The following is a 10,213-nucleotide window of genomic DNA, read 5'->3' on the forward strand; positions in this document are numbered from 1 at the left end:
CATTTTATATTTATTTAATTATTAATTATACATATATAAAACTAAATTCAAATTATTTTTTTTATAAAAATCCTATATTTTAAAGTAACAATTATTTTAGTTACAAATACAAACTAAAAATAGAGAAAATAATAAAAAAAATTAGTGAAAATGATTTTTTTTAGAAAAAAAGTTTTGGCGGTTTGGGCGGGCAAACCGATGGTTGGGTTGAACTTCATTTTTTTTTAATTGGGTGGGTTACGGGCTGAAAAATACCAACCCGATTATAAGTTTGGGTTTATCAAAAATCTACCAAACCCACCCAAACCGACCAATGAACATCCCTAGAGTTTGGTTTTGAGGCTCAGGCTCTTTAGGTGCTTCTGGTTGCTCACTATCTGGAAGCCCAGTAAGTTCTGCAACGAAGTCTGCTAGGGCTTGCCCTTTTATCGCTGCTCGTGGTAAGTAGGAGATATCAAATTGCCCAAGTTCGACCGCCCATTTCAACAACCTGCCTGCGGCTTCTGGCTTCTGTAGAACTTGCCGTAGAGGTTGGTCGGTTAAAACCGTGATTTGGTGAGCTTGGAAGTAAGGCCGCAACTTCCTAGAGGATAAGATTAAACAATAGGCTAATTTTTCAATAGGTGGATATCGCAGCTCCGCTCCTTTTAGCCTCTTGCTTACATAATAAACAACCTTCTGCATGCCTTCTTCTTCTCTTACTGGGACAACAATAGCAGCGTATTTTGTGATCGCCAAGTATATGAATAAAGTTTCTTTATCAACTGGCTTTGATAGAATCGGTGGTTGCGACATATGCGTCTTCAAAGCTTGAAAGGCATGTTCGCATTCCTCCGTCCATTCGAATCTCTTGCTGCCTCTGAGTAGATTAAAAAATGGGATGCATTTGTCCGTAGACTTGGAAATAAATCTACTGAGAGCAGCAATTCTTTCGGTTAAGCTTTGAGCATTCTTGATCTTTGTTGGCGATTTCATATCGACCAGGGCTTTGATCTTATCCGAATTAGCCTCAATTCCTTGCGAGTTTACTATAAATCCCAAGAACTTCCCTGATCCTACTCCGAAGGAGCACTTGAGGGGATTTAGCTTCATCTGATATTTGTTCAAGACGTTGAAGCATTCTTGCAAGTCCCCTATATTCCCTTCTGACTTCTTTGACTTAACCAGCATGTCATCGACATATACCTCCATGTTTGTGTTGATCAGCTCATTAAACATGTGGTTGACCAGTCGCTGGTAAGTCGCACCAGCATTTTTCAAACCGAAGGGCATCACTTTGTAACAATAAAGCCATGTATCAGTCCGAAAGCTAGTGTGATCCTCACTAGGAGGATGCATACTGATCTGATTATATCTAGAGTATGCATCCATGAATGAGAGAATCTCGTGCCCTGCAGTGGCATCGACCAGTTGGTCGATTCTAGGGAGTGGGAAACAATCTTTAGGGCAGGCTTTATTAAGGTCTGTGAAATCTACGCATGTTCACCATTTGCCATTCGGCTTGGGAACAAGCACGGGATTAGAGACTCATGATGGATAAAACGCTACCCTGATGAATCCATTCTCCTTAAGCTTATCGACTTCTTCCTTTAGAGCCTTCGATCTATCTCTGTATTGGTGGAAAACTCTTGTCTATGTTCAGGACATGGCTAATGACTACAGGGTCTATTCCCACCATGTCTTTGTGCAACTAGGCAAAGACTTCCTGGTTTTTCCTAAAAAATTCCACCAGTGCTTGCTTCGTTGTTGTCTCTAAGCTTTTACCGACTTTCACAACCCTGGTCGGATTTTCTTCATCGAGTTGGACCTCTTCAAGGTCCTCGAATGGTCCTATCTCTTCATCCAAATTCCCAAAGAGAGGATCTAAATCTCTGTCCTCACTTTGGGCAACGCCCTATTTGGTGACATCATCACCTGATTGGGCTTGCACATCAGTCGCCATTTGCAACTCTTCTCCGGCAACTTCCCCCGATACACCTTTCTTCGCCTTAGATATCGAGGCGTTGTAGCACTCCCTCTCTTCCCACTGATTTCCCAACACGCATCCTATCCCTGCGTCGGTAGGGAATTTCATGGCCAGGTGCCATATCGAGGTAATGGCTCGCAGGTCGACCAGAATTGGCCTCCCAATTACAGCATTATATGCTGAAGGATAATCAACTACTATGAAAGTGGTGAGTAATTGTAACGCCCTGGATAACCAAGACCGTTACACTGTGTGTTTAAAATAGTGCAAGACTTGCTAATCAAGTCATTCAGACAAAGTGTAAACTCTATACCATTATCAAAGTAAGAATAAAAAGATTTCGGTCACAAACAGGCTATTTCCATTAAAAATGACGGTTTAATACATGGAGACTCAAAATAGGGTTTAGGTGTCTTAGATACAACAAATTCTAGAAGTTACAAATAGTTCAAGCCACTCTAATGGCAAAATATACATTTTAGGTTTATGTTCCTGTACAATCTCTCGACCGTGGCAGCCGAGCAGCTGACGATGTACACCTCGCCCCCAGAGCTCTCCAACCCATGGTTGATTCAGCCTACCCTTGCCTTTACCTGCACCACGTAGCACCCGTGAGCCAAGGCCCAGCAAGAAAGCATAATAACATAGCAAGATCAGCAACACTTATCTAATATTTCACAATGCTCAACTAAGAATCCGATATTTCATAACATTTATCCAAGCAGTAATAACAGTTTGTCATCCAAACAGTCAACCAACTATATTCATAACACAGTATTCACATTCATAGCCAATAGATTGTCACAACCATCAAATAACATTCAGGGTTGGCGCCCTTAGTCGCACCCTCTATTTAACACACTGTCTTCGGCTCATTAGGGCCGCCCCCAGTGTAATACTCACTGACTCCGGCCAGCTTAACTGAGCTCAGTGATAAATAAGCTGACTCAGCTACCAGTGGCCGAGCCGCGCCCCAGTGCGCAAATATTGATTCCGACACCCTTAGGCCGGTAATCGCATGTCCCATGGCATAATAACACCATCTCACGACATGATATACAAGTGGAGGGAGCTCTTAGTCCCATCGTGTTCACATGGTTAATCACATTCACATAACAATGTATACAAGCATAGGGAACACTTAGTCCCAACCTAACCACATAATCGGGTGCAGCTTTCTTACCTTTTTCACTAGCTTTGATCACTTGACTCCTTGAGCACGATCCCCCTCGAGCCCTAGCGCTTACCTAATCACAATCATGGCCAAAGTCATTATAAATCCCCAAGTTCAAAACCTAGCCCCGGGGCCAATCAACTTCTGTAAGCTAAATGACTAATATGCCCTCCCCCAATAAGTCTAAACCCTTTAATCCACTTAAGGGCATTTTAGTCATTTTACCCAATTTCCGCTAATTCCTCGAGTGTCTCTAATATTTCCCGCTTAATTCCCGATACCTAATTAGTTATCAATATTATTCCTCAACGTCATAATAGACTCCAATATATTCGCTAAATTCCCATTTATACCCCTAAGCTCACCCCGAGCCAGGTATAAATCCCCGCCATGAATTTTCGCCACCTTGCTCGCTAGGAACGTCTCGAGTCACAGATCACAAATATATCCACATAATAATGTGGTCTCAACATTAGCTTACCAAAATAAACACAAGTATGCAATTACGCTCTCAATGAGCCAAATTACCAAAATACCCTCACAGTAGAGTATATAGTCCCATGCATGCCTTTATCATCATATAATAATATGACCCACACAATCATGCATATAATCACATAATAGTACAGTAAACCAATTATGGCCCTCCCGGCCTCCTAATCAAGGTCCTAAACCTTATTAGGAAATTTGGGTCGTTACAGTAATGTCCTATTTGCAGGTGCAGTACTTGCTGTAACTGGGAGCCTAATCGACCCAGTTGGGGCGAGCCCTTCGCCAAAAAAACCATAAATGGTTTGGTTGCATGGCTCCAAGTCCTTGACGAATAATTTCATTATTTCCAGTGAAGACTTGTATAGGATGTTGACTGAGCTTCCTGTGCCAATCAACACCCTCTTAACCATCATGTTGGCGATTTGAACAGTAACGACCAGCAGATCGGAGTGTGGGAATCGTACGTGCTGGGCATCGTCCTCAGAGAAGGTTATTAATTCCTCCTCTGTTTGAGCCTTCTTTGGTGCTCGATCCTCCACATTCATCATCTCGATGTCTTGGTCGTGGCGTAGGGTTCGAGCGTATCATTCCCTTACCTTCCCACTGTCCCCTACAAGGTGTGGGCCACCACAGATGGTGAGTAATGTGCCTGCCACAGGAGCTGGCTGTAAAGGTTGCGAGCATTGGCGTGCAGGCGCCTGCTCATTGCCACCTTGAGCCTCTCGCTGAGACCGTCCTGCGGCTCGCACATATCTCCTTAGATGTCCTTGTCTGATCAGGAACTCAATCTCGTCCTTCAACTGGTTGCACTCATTAGTGTCATGTCCGTAGTCATTGTGAAAACGATAGAATTTTGTTGTATCTCTCTTGGAGATATCCTTCCTTATAGGTGTGGGTCGCTTATAAGGAACATTAGAGTTAGTCGCCTAGTAGACCTCTGCTCGACTTTCGACAAGGGCCGTATAGTTGGTGAATCTCGGCTCATATCTATTGCCTTTGGGGCATTTATTCTCAGATGTTGACGGCTCATTGCTTGCCCGTTTTCCACCATTTCTGCCATTTCCGTTGCCGTTGCCATTGGGTTTATCCGACTCGTTGGCAGCCTTGGCGGGTTCTTCCTTCGGTCCCTTGTCCTTCGTAGGCAATTTCCCCTCGTTGGCAATCGCGTCCTCGAGCTTGATATATGGATCAGCTCGATCTAAAAACTCCTGGGTACTCTTTACCCCATTTTTCCTCAGGCTGCTCCAAAGAGGGGAATGATGCCTAACCCCAGCAGTTAGGGCCATCATCTTGCCTTCGTCGCCCACAGTTTTGGCTCCAGCCGCTGCTCGCATAAAGCACTGGACATACTCTTTCAAGGGCTTTCCCTCCTTCTGGCGTATCTCGACCAGCTGGTTGGCCTTAGTGGGGTGTACGCGACCCGCATAGAATTGTCCATAAAATTCCTTCACAAACATCTCCCTCGATACTATGCTAGCAGGAGGGAACTTAAAGAACCACTCCTGGGCGGTGTCAGATAGTGTTGCAGGGAAGATCTTGCTGCAGGCATCGTCTGACACTTTCTGTACATCCATTTGTATCTCAAATTTGTTAACATGAGATACTAGGTCTCCGTACCCATCAAAGTTTGGCAGTACTGACATTTTGAATTTACTGGGTGTTTCTGCCACAATAATCCTTTGCACAAACGGAGTGCCTCTCCTCCGATCGTACTCTATGTGGGATGTTCGACTCCCAACTAGCTGTTGTACTGTTTGGTTCAAGGCATCAATTTGTGCCTAAACCGCGTCTGGGATTGCTGGGGTGACTGGCGCCGGGGGAGCGTATTCATCGTGCCTCTCGCGACCGTCGTTGAGCACGTCCCTCAAATCATCCTCTCTACGCCTCTGTTCGCTAACTCATAGCCGATCAAAGACATTATTTTGTCGGGGTTGCCCCCCAGCGTTATGGCTTGTCGGCCTATTTTCTCTAGGTGGGGGGTTTCTGTCTCCACCTCTTTCTTCATTCCTTCGACCAAAATTCCCCCTGCCAGAATCGGCCTCATTATAGTCATAACCGTCTCTAAACTGTGGCCGACTATGACACAATCGGCTGTTCATGCTGTTTGCTCCTCGGGCTGGCATTTCTCGAGCGTCAGGGGGGACCTGCGCTGGTCGTTAGGTCCCTGTGCATTATTATGCCATGGGGGGCCCCTAACCGCAGAGCCTGACTCGTTGTTCCTTCTGTTGGTAGAAGGACGCTGCCCCCTGCTTGATGGATTTGTCTCTTCGTCCCCTAGGCGTCTAGAGCTGCGGGGCGGCTGCCCAGCCCTATTCTGCCACTGGCGCTGGGGATTTCCTCGACCAGCTTGAGATGGAGGCTGCTGCTCAAGATCCCGAACTGGGACATCATCCCGAGCCACAGGTGGCTACTCCGGCCTTTGAGGGCATGCTGGCTGGAAAAAGGACTTGGATTGGGAGCCCGTTGTGGTGGCGCACTCTGTGGCTGATCTGGTTGAGAGGCCGGCACAGCCTGTTCTCGAGCCAACTGAATGGCTACTTCAAGAGCGGCCATGGAATCCCTCTGCCGACGGTCCATGTCCGCCTGCCGCTCATTCAACTCCTGGCGCTGACGCTCAATCTCCCTCTGCTGCAGCGCCATGGTCTCCGCTGTGTTCTCTTGATTGGTCAACTCATCCTGCAACACCCCCAGTGTCGCCCTCAGCGTTTCCGTATCCAACTCCTCCTCTTCAAACTCTAAATGTGGTTCATTCTCCGCCACATTTGGAGGAGGAGGTTGAGATGATGCAGAGCCAGCGGCCTATCCAGCTCTCTTGGATGTCTTTGCCATTTGATTTTCTTAAAGCTTCTTGATCAAACTCTCAATGAAAGCACCAGAATGTTGATCCTTGATTTGGCCAACGACACGGAGTCAGAATTACAACAAGAAATGAGATGATAGTCAAGAATGGAATCAAATGGTAAAGAAATGATACAGACGATTTATAGTGGTTCGGCCCCAATGAATGGTAATGACCTACGTCCACTTAGTGTTATTATTGATATTGAATCCCAATGTCGTGATCAAAGAACTAGGGTTCTTGAGTTTCACAAGCCTTAGGAGAATTACAACAAAACGGTGGATAATCACACTTACGCTCTTCCTAATGAGTATTCAGAGAAAAGATTCAAAAGTCCCTTCCTTGAGCCCTCTCGTGCATATTTATAGGCTCAAGGGGATTACATGGGCCAATGGGCCTTAATTATCCTTGTTGACGTGGTTCTTCGACAACAGATAATTGTATGAATAAATGGGGTGGATTAGTGCTAAATGATGAACCGTAATATGTGAATAATCTCAAAGGAAGGTTATAACTTGTTTACTCTTTTTAGGTGGTTCGAAGGTTAAAATCCCTCTATTCCACTAGTCAATATTATTGATATATCTCTGGTATTCCTTACAGGGGTGTTTCTTTACAATTTAGAAGCCAACCCTTTGCAACACCCAGGGTCTCCATATTTATAGGGAGAGGACACCTGGGTGTTGGCGAAGGGGGTCATCCCGTGACCTTCTTACCCATCATGTCACTTCTGTGACATTCATGATTAATTCCTAAAGCCTGACAATGAAGTGTGGTCTAATCAATAGGTAAGGGGGATAATGGGCCGCATGGCCCAAACCAGTCGTGGGGTGCCTAAACACGCACGTTTATGCTGCGTGTCCGAGAATTCAGGAATGGAGTAGACACATGATGTCTGATATGCGCACGTTTACATTGCGTGGTTGACTTTATAAAGGATCGGAGGTGTCAGCTCCAGGTCGTACCTCGACTTGATGTAGTCTCAGCTCATGGTGTCCATACTGTTGATCCGATGCCTTTGATTATTCTTACTAAACCTTTGGCTACCTCGAGCAAAAGGGGTAGAGACTCATAACAGCAGCTCCGGGTAGGTGGCTTCCACGTGGCAGGTAGGATTATGCCCTTTTCCAGCTCATTAATAACCCGTGGATATTTAGGGCGTACAATCCTTAATATGAGCGTATCAAGGCAATAAAGAGGAAATAATAAATGTAATTATTACAAGATTACATATCTTGAAGGAAATAACTAAGAGCATGCGACCAGACTGGTCGTATCTAATCACGAGGTCTGGTGGAGCAACAAGAAGCTGGTCGATAGGCGAACAACACCTCTTCACTTTGACGCTGCCACGTGCCAATTACGTGTAATAAGTTCTTGCCACGTCATCATGAGCCATTTTGGGTAAACACAAACAAATAATCATGAAAATAAAACATATGAGCAAAGTGATTGACCAAGTTAAAGAATGATTTCTATTCTTTTATTGATATTAAATGAGATTACAAAGAAATTGGGTTTTAATTAGGGCATAAAACCCCAACAGACTTTCCATAGAGGAATTACGAGGTCGACGGGTTCTTCATCTTCGGTTATCCCGGTACATTCTAAGATGAAGTCGGCCAGGGCCTGTCCCTTGATAGAAATCCTGGGGACATATGCTATGTCAAACTGGCTAAGCTCCATGGCCCACTTCAAGAGTCTTCCTGATGATTCGGGTTTCTGTAATACTTGTCGTAGGGGATGGTTTGTCAATACCTTAATGTCGTGGGCCTGAAAGTAAGGTCTCAACTTCCTGGATACGACCAGTAAGCAAAATATCAACTTTTCAATTAATGGATATCTGGACTCTGCGCCCAGCAACCTTTTGCTCACGTAATAGACCGAGAGCTGGACATTTCCCTCTTCTCGCACTAAAGCGGCACTAATGGCGTGTTCCAACACTACCTTGGGCAGCAATGAAGGCCTGAAGAGCCAGGAGGGACTCTTGCATCTGAGAGGTGGCCTCTTTTTGTTCAGCTATCTTGGCTTCTTGATCCAAGACTTGTTGTCTCAGGTGGACCACTTTTGGATCCTTCTGTTCAGGTTTTATATCTTTTTCTTCATGATCAACAAGGTTTTCGCCCTCGTGATCCTCATATTTCCCTTCATCTTCCTTGTAATAGCCTTCGTCGTAGTCACCCCCGTCCCTAAAGTTTTGGGAGTCGTCAGGCAGAGGCCCCTGATAAGGCATATCCTCGAGTTGGTCTTGAGGAAATGGTTGATTGGGCAATGGTTCTTCATTGCCTTGTTGCTGGTGAGTAGGATCAAACACGGTATGCCTGGTGTTCACCATTTTCACAGATGGTCGAGATTGATTCAAGCTTCCTTCAGCTCTCAGTGAAAGCACCAATATGTTTACCGAGTTTTTCAGAAACTAGAAATATATTAAGAAATAAGAGCTAGAAAGAAATGATCAAAGATATACAAACATAGTTTTTACGTGGTTGGGGCGCTAATGAGCCTTACTCCATGAGTTTATTGTATTAGATTTTAGGGAGCTTTTGACAATGGAGTTTTCTGCAATTTTTAGCAGAGTAATTGCTTACAAGAGAAAATTTGGGATCCTTGCTACAGTGCACAATTGGTCCTATTTATAGGCAGTCAGGTGCAATGGGTTTGGGCCGGACTAATCCGGACCCAATAGGGATGTAATCACGTTTTGCTCTCTAATGGAGTCATAATACAAAGAAAGTTGCATAATAAAATACAGTAATCAGGGCCCATTGGGCCGGCTTGGGTATGGCCAAGTCTTATAGTTGCCAATAGTACGTAATTTTAGACTGGCCTGATTGGGCTTCTAAGGGGATCCTGGGGACATGATCTGTCAGAGTAGTGACAGTACTGTTTCCTAGGAGCAGCGTACGTTCCGTGCGTAACCTCTTCTACAGGTTTGTTGAGGAGACCAACTTACGTGTTTCTTGGGGACATGTCAGCGTCAGGGAAGATCAGACTCTCCCTATTTGGAAGTCTGGTTCGGGTTCATTTAATAATGTCCTGGTTTATTTACCAGAGTCCTGATTTATTCACCAGGACTCGGGTTTGTTCACCAAGACGGACATTGTGACATTGAATATCTCCCCTGGATTCTCGACAAGGTCTATTTCCATCGACTAGTTAGTCTGCCACTGTCAATATCGGCATCCTGGAGGATACAGGTAGGTTGGGACTAGGAATATGAGTTGGGCCTGCATCTTGGTCCGGGTTCCCTTGTTATGGTCACGCCCATTGAGCGTTGTTGGGCTCATTGATGATTGGGCTATCAAGACTTTCTTCTTCCCTGTTCATTGGACTGGGCCTCTTTAAGAGGGCCCCCGAACCCACTGGGTCATGCCACATGTAAACAAGGATAACAAATACCAACAAGGCGGCTTCGTGAGACATCTTGTTTGTTTCTTGTACAGACTCGACACCACAATTTGTGTAACAGTAAATGTCAGACGACTACTTGTGGTCCAAGGGCGCTGTGCTTAACACCTAGCACTCTACTCCAGGTCCGGAGGAGGAATCTCACAGGCCTGGAGGAAGTGTGATTTGGAGAGGACATTCTGCATGTGGTTCTCGAGAAGTAGCCTTCCTCGAGGACATACTTCTCCAGAGGTAGTGAAGGGGGAACAAAAGGCAAGACTTTCCTTCAGGGGAACTTTAGGCGAACTGTAAGGGCCTTAATCAGCTTTTATGAAGATCTAATTACTCTTAGCTT

The sequence above is a fragment of the Humulus lupulus genome, chromosome 7 (genome assembly GCF_963169125.1).
Source record: "Humulus lupulus chromosome 7, drHumLupu1.1, whole genome shotgun sequence".
Taxonomy (NCBI): Eukaryota; Viridiplantae; Streptophyta; class Magnoliopsida; order Rosales; family Cannabaceae; genus Humulus; species Humulus lupulus.